Source organism: Apium graveolens, chromosome 3, assembly GCF_009905375.1.
Source record: "Apium graveolens cultivar Ventura chromosome 3, ASM990537v1, whole genome shotgun sequence".
Lineage (NCBI taxonomy): Eukaryota > Viridiplantae > Streptophyta > Magnoliopsida > Apiales > Apiaceae > Apium > Apium graveolens.
This window is the reverse complement of record NC_133649.1, coordinates 195,506,693-195,520,327: the sequence shown is the minus strand read 5'-3', so window position 1 is coordinate 195,520,327 and position 13,635 is coordinate 195,506,693.

Below are 13,635 nucleotides of genomic sequence, written 5' to 3'. Positions count from 1 at the left end.
ATGAGTAAGAAGGATATTGGTGTAAAGATTCCAATCCTGGAAAGAGATAACTATCATCACTGAAAGGTGAAGATGCATTTACATCTTCTCTCTCAAGATGAAAGAGAAGATCCCTTCTCTTATGACACATGATTCTGCATTTAAAGATCTTCTCTCTCAAGATGCATTTACATCTTCTCTCTCAAGATGAAAGAGAAGATCCCTTCTCTTATCCCTTCTCTAGGCCTAAGCTTAAAGTCTATGTTTCCCTTGTTTTTCTGGGAAGAAAAGGGTCCTGATTTGAACTAACTTATGACACATGATTCTAACTCATAAACTATGAACTATGGCCAGAAAAACTCCTCTGACACTCCCTCTAACTAAGGCCCAACAGGGCCTAATGAGGCCCTACCTATAAAATGGTCAAAACTTCCTATTTCTAAGTTGCAACAAAACTGTCCCCTGCTGGACAGGTTTTGTGTTTCCACTCGTGCACCTAACCAAACGTCTTACAAACCTCTAAGAAACACCTAAAACCTAATGTATGCTCCTAGTTCTAGCTTCTGGTGACTTGGACCTCAAAGTGCACAACAATGACAAGGTCAAATCTCACTCTAAACCTCAGGGTACCAAACTGATTTTCTGCAGAATCTAATGCTCTCCTTTTACCAAGATTCTTACTTGACGAACCCAACCAAACATCAATAAAATACCCAAACAAACCTCAACCAAGGTGATCTACTGAACTAACTCTCCTACAATCAACATTGGCTTGGTGGAGATCATCCTTACCTAAGGTGCAACATAGCAAAACAAAAGTTAACATACTACACTAAATACAAGTCATCAAGTTTTCGAAAACAACAATTTATATCCTCTTCATATATATTTGAATTAACATCACATACCAAGGAGCACAATTCAAGATAAATATCTTAACTCTACTGAAATTAAAGCCTATTAACAATTATCAATCCAAATGATCAAGAACTTTCGAAAATCATAAGTTGATTTCATGCATGCATGCCTTCAAATTTTACAAGCCAAAATCATATGATTTCCACAATAATTTTTATCATAAAATCAACATGCAAGCCTAACATAGACTAATACTAAATGATCACTTAGCATGCAAAGGGTTTCATCAAGTTTTCACTACAAAATTCATACTATTATCACAAAAACATACAAGAACTGAACAAGGCAATAAAACACCACTAAGAACCATTAAAAACAAGAGCTTCACTCTCATGACTTGGCATTTCACCATTCCTTGTAGTTCCCTCAATAATGCAACCTTAAATCCATGAGAATCAAGATTGTTTTTTGAGTTCTAGTTAAACTATGACATGCAAGATTAAAACTCAAACTTTTCACTCTAAACTTTTTGGAATATATATGAACAACATGTAGGGAGTAAGATTACTTGAATATAAGATGGATGTTTGAGTGAAAGAAAGAAGAAAGAAGGGGATGGGGACTTCGGCTATGGGAAGGGCCGAGAGGGGGGTTGAGCCGAGAGGGAGGGGGAGGAGAAAGGAGTGGGTGGAATGGTGGAGTGAAAAATGAAGTGCTCATGGTACTTGTGTTTGTTTTTATGCCTTTGATTTGACTAAATGTGAGTGGATTTAGTAAATGACAAGAGTAACCTTCTAGCTAAAGTTGGGTAAATTTGCATGCAAGGACAAAGAGGTAAATTGGCTAGTAGAATGAGAGTGAGTGGCGTTGGAATTGTCTTTTTAGCCCTTTAGTTGAATGGAAGGGCATTTGCATCCAAGGATATTCATGTAATTTACTAATTACTAAACAACTAATTTTCAAAGATCTATTTTTATAAAATAAAGTAAAAGCTCAAAAATTATAAAAATTGTACCATAAAATAACTTGGATTTTTAGAAATTTTATGTGATCACTTTTGAAATTTGGGAATGAAATAATTTTTAAAAGATAATTTTCCATGGTAAAGAATAATCTTTATAAATCAAAAATAGGAGTAATTAATAAAACTTTCGCTTTAAAAATTTATATTCAAAGTAAAGCAATTTATAATGCAGCAACTCTATTCATACAAGTGTATAATCAAATAGGTATATTTATAATCGATTCAAATATTATACAAAGTTCGCAAACAATATTACACAAAATGTTGGTCGTAACAGTTAACCCTAAACCCTGATTCTTATTCATCTTGAGCCATAAGCCTTATTCTTTGTAAACAATTAACTGTTGAATTCTCAGATAAGAACCACACATATATAATAATACTCCACAAATACATATATACCACATACTGACTCTTGATACTGAATTGCTTGATATACCAACCCTTATGCTTATTTCACAGAAAACCAATCCTTGTAAGCCTTGAACCCTTGGTCTTCTACTTTCTGATTCTTTCTTTGATTGAAAGTCCACCTTTATGATTCCATTGTTATACCTTCTTGGAATCATGAATCACCCTATGCTTTGATATAAATGTTGTTTATGATTCAGTTTATTGATTTATATTGTTTATCATATTGTTATTCTCGAATTGGATTATTTTCAAATATGGACCAGATTCGTGGTCGAACCAGATTCGTGGTCATAATAGGCCAATATGTGCATTGGATCCAGTATATAGAGCAAAGCTGGGAGCCTTGCTCGGGGATAGTGCGTGACTGATCAGCAGCCTAATCTTAGTTTTTAAAATAAAAGTGAATATCCAATTCTAATCATTGTTTATCAGTAAACTTGACTCCTTATATCATTTTAATTGATAATTGTTTAATCTCAGTGTTGTCATTATGACTTGCTGAGCTAGTTAGCTCACCCTTGCAAATCTGTTTATATTTTTTTCCGGTGAAAAAGGAAACTGGTGGTAGCGAGGATCCCCAGACAAGTGTGTGAGCCAGCCTGTAGGAGAATCAGGTATTAGATGAACAATGATTTCACAAGGTTTAGTCCTTTGATGTTATAAGGTATGATTGAGTATAAATTTTTTTGTATGTTCAAGCAATTCTGTTCCAGTGTTTGGTGTGTGGTGGATATGTATTTGTGGAGTAGTATCATATTTGTGTGGTTTAGTATCTAGTAGATTAACAATGGATGGTTTACAAAGAATAAGGCTTACAACTCAAAGATCAAATGATGTGATCAGGTTTCAAGTCTGAGTGATTCAAAGCACTTACAAGATAAAGCAGAATTATTTTGAATACTAACAATATGTCATGAGGGAGTTTAGGAATATTTGCAATATATCTCAAGAAAGGTTCAGAATTACTTGCATTATCATAAATGATTTCAACTTTACTTGTACTTGTCTAATGATTCTATTCAACATCCACTTGTCTACTTTTTCTATGCCTCGTTTCTATTTATTGATCACTAGCTTTATTTCTACGCATCGATTCTATTTTCTAATCACCTGCTTTTTTTTCTACACCTTGCTTACTCTGCTAGGCATCATAAGTATCTATCAATATTTATCTCACATTATTTTAATCGTCACATAGACGTCATAAAGTTTTATCTACCCTTCGTTTCACCCAAATCCGATTTACGGTTTAGAAGTTATGGATAAAACCGTCACACATTGCACATACAGTCATATTATACATCACTCGGATCACATATAGCACATAGCACGTAAGATATTTGATCAAAATAATTTTTCATAGAAGATTCTGGTTTAAAATGATTTTCCAGGTATTTGATACGAATTTTTGAACATTTTTCGGAATTAAAACGGGTCTCCGAATCATTTTATAATTAAATAATAGGGTTCGAATACCCGATTCTGACTTTGAAATGATTTAATAATAATTATCGAGCCCTGAAAATAATATTTTAAGACTCGGAACTATTTTTCAGAATTTTTTTAAATCAAAATAAATAATTAAATCTAATTAAATAATCAATTAAAATTAATTAATAACTAAATAAACTTAATTAATCAATTAATATTTAAATTAATTGACTAATTAAAAAATTAATTATCAATTAAAATTAAGTAATTAAATAATTTGGATTTATTTTGGAATTAAAAATAATTTTTAGAATTAAAGATAATGATTTTTGAAATTAAAAACAATTAAAAGTAATTTTTGAAATAAAAGAAGTAGATTTTTGATTTATTTTTAAAACAAAATTCCATAAACATATTTTTGGAAATGGGTTTGAGGAATTTAGGATCAAAAGCGGGTAGGGGAAATGGGTCGAAACTGGGTCTCAGCCAGGTCACCAAGAACACTGGCGAGAAGCCCAGATTCGGGCGACCATTACGGTTTCCGCCGAGCCGATTTCTCAGCCAAAACGAGCTTTTTTAGTTCGTTTCTCAAGCCAAATAATACAGTTAACGTTCCAGCTATTCAGTTAAGCCAACCACATCAATAATCGATCGATTAAGCATCGATTCCGGTCAAAATCCATTAAAACCGGCGGAGTCGAGCTCCATGTCCGGCGAAGCCTAAATCTGTTCAGACCTTAACAAATTTTCGTGATTTATACATGAAAATGAAGCTCTAATTACATACAAAATGTTTATGTAATCAAAATCAACCCCGGTTAACCGAATAAAAAGTTCCCAAAAATTAATTAAGAACATTCAAAATCTTAAAACCCTAATTTTTGAATCCGAATATCAAACCTTAAATTAAACATGTTATTGAACTCCAAATCAAGAGTATAATATACCAAAATGTTCAGAATTTAATCCTCTACGACATGCAATCATCAAATCACACAAACAACATCAAAATCAAAAAGTCCTACTACAGAATTTAATCCTCTACAGTGATATGGATTGTAGAACTCGATTGTACTCGTCAAGAGCTTCGATTCGACTACTTGCACGCCCAAATCGGAGTTCGATAACGCCTTCGAATCTTCATTTGATTATAAAGAACGCGATGAATTTTAGGGTTTTTCTCTGGAAATTATATATTTAACTGACTGTAAATGATTTTCTATACAAAATAAAATACGGTAAAGGATATTTATAATTACGGAATATTGGTACCTCGTTGGATCATACCGGGTATAAAATATTACGTTTATTTAATTAAAAAGATCTAAATCGGTACCAATTTTAGGATAATTATCCAAATCTATACATTTTGTAAATACAGACTTGGTCTCAGCACTTTGGTTACACGTATTACGAGAAGATAATATAATAGTTTAATCAAAAGATCCCTTTTCTCGAAAATACGGGTTTATCGATTTACCGAAATGAATATTGTATCAAAAATTTTGCGTCGGGACCCGTATAGGGAAAACGTACTCCGGATTGAAAAAGTCAAAACATAGAAAATGCTCAGAATATTCCAATTAGTTAGGAAGGAGTTTTCCCGAGACTTCCGGGTTGTAAAAACGTAAAACCGGTTGAAGTCGGTTGGTTCCCGATTATACAAAATAGTTTATAAATACTCGAAAAAAATAACTTATAAAATCCATAAATCATTCGTAAAACCATATAACAACATAAAAATTAATATAAAAATACCACAATTATCTATATTTTATTTTGGACCTATAAAGATTAAAATATTCAAATTTTATCATATTTACACATCCAAACGCATATACCATTTAACAGATAATTCACCAAAATTTATATAACAATCATAGAATATTAATTTATTGATAAAAATAATTACATGATATATCCCGGAAATTACAGGATTCCCCTTTGTTTAGTTGGCTATGCTTCGGCATACCAGTGTTGTTCTGCGGCTGATCACCGACAGCAACACACCGTCATTCGAGGATTCCGATCTAAATTGTTATATTTTTTTGATAATATTATAATAAATGATTTACCAAGTGTTTCTGTTTTAAATAAAATGTGAGATACAATTTCGATTTAATTTATAATTGATGTGGATATTTGTTGAGAATTTTCCAAGTCGAAGATCAGGATCTGTCTAACAATCAAGATATGATCAACTGCTGTGATATGATTATCCATTGAAAGCTTCGTTATCATCCGTTGATGATCTTTAGTCATCCTTTGATATATACAAATGATTATATGTTGAATCTACGACACTTATCTATTGATCAGGCTATCAGTTGAGAATGACTTGGATGATAAGTCAGGACTGTGAGATAAATCAGAATGTGCTTATTTATAGGATTGTAGTTGCTTTAGATTTTTATGGAAAGTGTTAGAATTATATTGTAACATATCTTGTAATTGATAGAGAACTAATTATAGTTGTGTAGTATATAAACACAGAATAGGTTATCACAAAATGTGGAGAGCAGAACTCAAGTATTCGTATAACCTAGAAGCTCTTAAGAATATTATTCTTGAGAGAGTTTTGTAACAGTTTATTAAAGATCAATATAAACTATTATTTAATTCATCTGTTCTTACTTTACTTTCATTACACATTAATTTGTTTAGTAATTGTATCCAACCCCCCTTAAACAATTACTTTACTGGGCAACAAGTGGTATCAGAGCTGTTAAATTAACTATTAATTTGCAAAGGTCAAGATGTCTGGAAGTAAGTATGAAAGCATGAAAATTCTCATCCTGATGAAAGATGATTACTCTACATGGAGAGTAAAGATGTTGATGTTACTTGAAACTATTGATGATTCATATATTGATATCATCAAAACACGACCTCCATACCTTATGGAAACTGTGGCTATGAGTGCAGATGCTCCTGAACACTATGCCATAAAAAAAATTAAAATGGTCAGATGCTGAAAAAGCTGCAATGCTTAAGGATGCTAAAGTCAGGAATATTCTTCACAACAGTTTGGACAATGTGATGTTAAATAGATTTATTGCCTGCAAGACTATAAAGGATATATGGGATTCCTTGAAGACACAGTGCCAAGGTATAATAGCAATAAAGAAAAACAGAAGAGATGTTCTTGTGCAAGAATATGAGCAATTTGATTCCAAGGATGATGAGTCAATTACTGACATATATGATAGATTTATAACACTGTTGAATGATCTATCATTGGTTGGAAAATAATATGAAAGAAAAGACTCAAACATAAAGTTTCCGAGAGCTCTTCCAGAAGATTGGAATACTTAGGCCTCAATAATCAGGCATCAATATGATCTTGATTCTCTGACTCTGGATGAAGTGTATGGGATGCTGTAAACTCATAACTTGGAGATCCAGCAGAGGAAGAATAGAAAAGGTTAGAAGATGAAGGTTGTGGCTCTTAATGCTGAGACTCACAAAGGCAAGGAAAAGATGAGTGAGAGGTCAAGAAGAAGGGACATTATGGAAGAGTCAAATACTGATGATTTATCAGATCCTAACACAGATACTGACGAAGATTTTGAGATTGATATGGATGATCCTTAAGTGGTTGAAATGGCTACAATGCTTGTGAAAGGCTTCAGAAGGATGTGGTTTGCAAAACCATAGAGAAAAGGTGGTTTCAACATAAGGTTCTCTGGTCAAGGAAAATACATGTTCATAAAGAGTAATGGTCAGTACACCAAGGAAAGGAAGTTTGACAAGACCAAGGTGATATGTTACAACTGTAATGAAAGGGAACATCTGGATAATGAGTGCCCCAGAACAACTGGAACAGCTTTGGTCACAACAAACTCCAACAAAGAATGGATGGATTCATCGGGAACTGATAATGATGATGAATGTTATGCACTCATCGCAACTCATGAAGGGAATGCCTCAGGAACTAATAAGGTATTTTAGTAATATTTCCCGTTGATATTGATAATTTATGTGAACTGAAAACTTTCTTATACTCTTTGAATGTTACATTTAAAAGTAAGACTATTGAATATGATAGTTTGATTGCTGATAATAAGAGGCTTAAAGAAATAAATGATTTCTTAGAAGTTAAGTTAGTTTGCATGCATGAGAATGAAAAAGCATGTAAGAAGGCATAACATAATGAAACTCAGAAAAACATCAGGTATGCCAGACTAGAGAAAGTTCTAGAAAAGGAAAGAGAGTTGTTTAAAACATGGATGGCCTCAGGAAAGAAAGTTCATGATTTTATTAGTGATAAAAACTGGAAAGAATGTCTAGGTTATAACAAATTTGCTGATAGGAATATCAATAAATCCATCAATAACACTACTCCAGTTAAGTTTGTTGGAACTGATGAAAGAGGAGTTGAGTCTATCTATGAATTTGGTTCTACTTCTAAGAACAATGCTGAAGAAAAGTCTAAACCTAGAATCACTGCTAAAAAGAAAGAAGATCCTAAAATGCGAGAAAAGAAAAGTAAAAATTATAGGACTTCTTTCTAAGAGTCAGTTAGAGAAGAAGAAATGTGAGGTAACTTCTAAGGCTCCCAAACCAAGGTCTAAGAGAGGTAGAAATGGAAAACAAGGAATAAACAAGGCGAACAACTATAAGTACAATCCTAATGCTCCTAGGAAAGCTTGTTTTAACTGTGGTAATACTAATCATATTGCTATTGACTACGGGAAGCCTAAAAATAAAGTTTCTAAAATTTCTAAGTCTGATATTAGTGGTAAATCAGTACTATACAAACCACAAATCCTTGTTCTCACTGTGGTAGCAGTTGGCATTCTATTTACACTTATAAAGATTGTCATAGTTTGTATCACAACAATTATAATCCTTTGCCAAAATTTAATAAAATTATTATTTTAAATAGCTAAAATGAATGTGCATGCATCTTATGGAGTCAAAAATGTCAAGACAAATCCTGATGGAGTAAATCCTGATGGATCAAATCCTGACAAGACGTCTGCTAAAGTAAAAATACATAAGATGTCAAAAAGGACCCAACAAGTGTAGGTTCTTAAAAATTCTTACTGATTTCTATATTTCTGATTACAAGGAAACAAGAAGAATGTGCTTGTCTTGGACAGTGGTTGTTCAGCACATATGACTGGAACTAAATCTCTGTTGTCGAAATATGAGGAGAAGGTTGGCTCAATGGTTTCCTATGGAGATGGCAATGTAGGAAAAATACTGGGAAATGGACATATTATCATTGGAAATGTCGTCATCTCAAATGTAGCTGTGGTAGATGGACTGAAGCACAACTTGTTGAGCATTAGTCAAATTACTAACAGAGGTTTCTATGTCATGTTCAATGATACGCACTGTGAAGTAGTTCATAAGATCACAAAGAAAACCGTATTCAAAGCTTACAGACATGGAAACATTTATGAAGCCAAAATTTATGCAAATACTGATGGTCTTCTGTAACGCCCCCAAATCCGGGATCAGAGGATTTGGTCGTCATTATAAAACCTCAATCCAAATTAACTTGTTAAATCAATAAATAAATGTCAGCGGAAGATAATTATTATTTATGACCCCAAACTACTCCAAGATCTTTAAGGTTACAGTTCTAGAAACAAGAATTCCAAATTCCATCAATAAATTTTTCACTTTCTTTTAAAACTCTTTTTAATAAATTCCAACTCAAAACTAAACCCACTAGTATAACTTCGAAATAAAGTATACTAGGCCCAAATAAAATACACAACTATAATATAATATAATATAAACAACTTTACACAATAAAACTTACACTAGCCCGCAAACCCTGGACCAACCATGTAATAACCCCAATTTTTGGAATTTTTGAAACCCTTATGAATAGTGTTATGCTGAATAAGAAACCTTTTCATGCCACACTATGTAGGGGTTCTTTTATTGATCTTCTAGGATTTTATTAGTACTCTATATGGTATATAAGTGTATGTAAAGATCGTCAGAATCCAATTCCGAACACTTTGATTTTTCCCAGAAATCCACTAGATACGGAAAGAATTGAGTATAAGGTAACAGGATAAAAAGGATTTAAATTAAAGGATTTTAAGAGAGGATCATAAAAGGATTATAATGTATTGAGAGAGGTTAAGGAAACCCCGGTAATAAGATCACGGGTATGATCCCTCAAACGATAAACGAAAATGAAAGTTAAGCGAACCGTATAACAGATCAGCGGTCATTAGGCAAACAATTAGGAAGTTAATCAAGGAGGTTAGGGATGATGAGGTCATCCAACCAATAAGGAGAGGGCAAGTAAGAGATGATGACATAATAAGGTGATGCAAACATGACATAGGGAAGGAGGGGGTGTGGTTGGTTTATAACCACACAAATATAAGGTTAATAAGGTAATTAACCAAAAAATCAAAACAAAACCAACCAAGCTAAGCTAAACAAATCACAAACACAAAAATCTCTCTTTCTTCCAAGCTTGCTCTCGGCTTTTCCCCATTTTCAACAAGAAGAATTTCAAAATTCAAGTTCCAAGCTTCCTTAATTTGTAAGTTAATTATCTAGTACTCCTTATGCATAGATATAGCTATCCCATGAGTTTAAGCTTCAAATTCCTTCACAATCTCTTCCAATAATTCAAGGAAGAAGATGGTGAATAGTAACTTTCAAAAAAATAACTTTAGTTTTCTTGAATTTTATGAAAGTTTAAGGTTATACAAGCAAGGATCAATGTTCTTTAGGCATTCAAAGCTCCTGTGTTGTGTTAAGAAGCTTCAAGAAGGTATAAACTCCAAACCCTAGCTTTAGTTTTGAGTATTTAGGAATGGTTATGATTGATATAGTATATGTAAAGCATGAAGCTTGTTTGTTTAGAGTTTGGGTTGGAGTGGTAGTGAAATGAATGTTGAATCTTGTTGATTTGTTAAAGGAATTAAGTATAGTTTAAATTCATGATGAGAATAACATAAATTGGAAGAACTTGAGGTGTTGGGACTTTTGTAGTGTGTTTTGGAGGGATGTTGGTTGTATGAATGAATTGGGATTGATTGGTGGTAGATTTAAGATGGTATAAAATTGGGAAATCGCATAAACATAGCTGTCGTAATATCCGATTTACTTTAGACTGCTTTTGTTCATAACATTAGGACCCGAGAACTCCCTGCTAGCTATTGACCATTGCCATATTTAGATAGTTCATGTTATGAGCTTCGTTTTGATATGTGGTTCGTTTGATTCCGATGTACGGTTTAGGAGAAACGACCGTTTTAAGTAACGGCGTTTCGCGAACGAACCATTACCCCTCACCTTACTTTGAAACATTGGTTAAAGACCCTAACTGACTAATTGGAGTATGAAACATTTATGTAAAGTGTAATAGGCAGTTGGTAAGGCACTCGCGAAAGAATCGCCTTAAAACTCTTAATGGTTAATTTATTAAAAATGGTGGAGCCGAGGGTACTCGAGCGACTTAAGTGAAGCGTTAAGCGCAAAGCGAGCATTAGAGTCTAGAGTGGTTACAGTATAGATTCATAAGCGACTTTGGTTTAATTGCGACTTATATGGTGTTTATAGGTTTCCAGACTCGTCCCAGGCCTTTTATTACCCCCAGTCGCTCAGGCAAGTTTTCTACCCGTATAACTGTTGTTATGATGTATATGTGTATATGCATGATCTTATGATAAATGCATATTTGTTATTAGCAAATTCTTGCGATATATTGTAGCATGTGATATGGTAAATATGCATGCCTGTTCCGTATTCTTGATTTATATATCTGTTGGTTCAAATTCTTATTAGTTGCATAATACCTATGCTAGAGATAAGCGGTATTTGAGTTTACCCTTAGTATAGGGGATCAAAAGGTGAACTTTTTCTAAAACCGGGAGGCGAGGCTCCCGAGTATTATATATATATATGTATAAACCCAGAAAGGGAGACGCCAGGTATGAAAGATATCCTAACATTAAGATGACTGTTGAAATAAACAACAAAAGTAAATACGGAATTATTAAGAAGAAGTTCACATTGAACACGACCAATATCTTCCAGGACATCCTTGTTATCGTTACCAAATTAGGCAAGAAAAGCGGATAACCGTTGTTATCTTTTAGAGGCCATATTGATTGACCTCATTTTGAATACAGATGTTATTGTGAAATTACGTATAGACTATCGAGGTGGGAATGATGAATAAGAGAATCTATCAAGGATATACGACTTGATTTATCCATGAAAGGATGCAAGTATTTTTTTAAAGGTGGAATTAAGGATATAACTTCGATAACTTGAGATGAATCCTAGAGGAATGCATAAAGGTTGGCATCCACCCTTAATAGGGACAGCATGAGTTTTGACAAGTACGAATTGGAAAGGATCAAGGTAACAACAACCTTTAAAGATCAGTAAAGAAATTTTTCAGAAGTACATAGACAATGGTTCTAGTATTAGTAAATGGTATTTTGATATGCCCTGTATCTAGGGGATACAGGAGGAACAATTTAAAGATAACCTTAGAGGTTTTACAAGGAGAAAGGTAATATTCAAAATTCTCAAGAATAGAAATGTTAATAAAGGAAATATGACGTAATTATAATGATGCCAAGTGGGGCACGTGTTAAACCACGAGAAAGTATAGATTGAACCCAACGAAGGTCAATAATGGTGAAAACAAGAAGGACCCAAGATAAGAGACGTCCTAAGTATGATCGAGAGTCAGTCGTGACAATGATTAACCTCTAAAAACTGAGGCAATAACTTATGGAAAAATGGTGATATTTTTTGTTACTCATCAGATTTTAAGGAAAATATCTTCACACAAGCAGTGATGGGAAATGAGGTAGAAAATTTAGTGAAAGTGGTTAATATGACATTGATTATAAGGAAATTTTACTATCAGGAAATGCCAAAGAGGTGGCCGACACTTTAAAGGTAAGAGGATAATTATAGGCGCTTGTGCCAAAGGAATACAGTGATGATGGTAAAAGCTGTGAAGGTTGTATTATGGTTTGGAAGATTGACATTCCTTCTGATGACTGTGCAATACCCAACTGTAACAGTAGTTTGGTAAAGGTTTAATTCGTAAAAATCGCCATGAGCGGGCTATCTATCTTAGAAGGAACTATCCTGAGAATAATCCAGGACCATGTTTCAAAAAGGACTAAACGAACCTTGGAGTTAAGTCTTCTATTAAAGGTATATGATTAAGAATGGTATTAACATGCTATCGGTGCTTTGATTGAAACTCTTCTGCAATTTTATATGCTTCATGTCATGTATGTATGTCAGGATCAGGAGTGTTCTTCATGAATTACAAATGGTGATTATGTTAATTCCTTAGAAGAATTATATACTACATGTATGGACTCCGTATGGTTAGATATTAAGATTTCATGGAAAGTGAATGACGGCAGTAGGTCAGTGGTGGACCATAGTAATGCAGCAATGATTCTGCGAGTAATGAGCTGATTACAACTGTGAGAGTTGTATTGGAATGGATGTTGAGATTGAGTACCGCTAATCGTGTCGTGTTGACGTATAAGTTATCAATTGATAGACTAATTAAGTAGATTATCTACCTATTGAATACTTATTCCTTCTTATCAATAGAGAGTCGTATTACTACACGAGGAAGGTTGCGGTGCAAGCATAGTATTCTAGTAACGATGAGGTATAAAATGAGATTCCAGATTCGATTTTTGATGTCGAGGGAGTTTCAAAGGTGATTGAGTATAAGCTCGAGGAAGAGCATGGGTCCATAGAATGATGGACGGAATAGCAAAAATATTTAAGCATGTTAAATGCGATTCGATAATACTTGATATATATACACATATGTTTTGTTCTCTTATGACAAACCTCTATAGTTCAGAGGTAAATTCCAAGCCAGATATTTTGTGGCAGCATAATTTATATATATATAATTCTCTTCAATTCATTCTTTTCTCTCCTTTTCATTT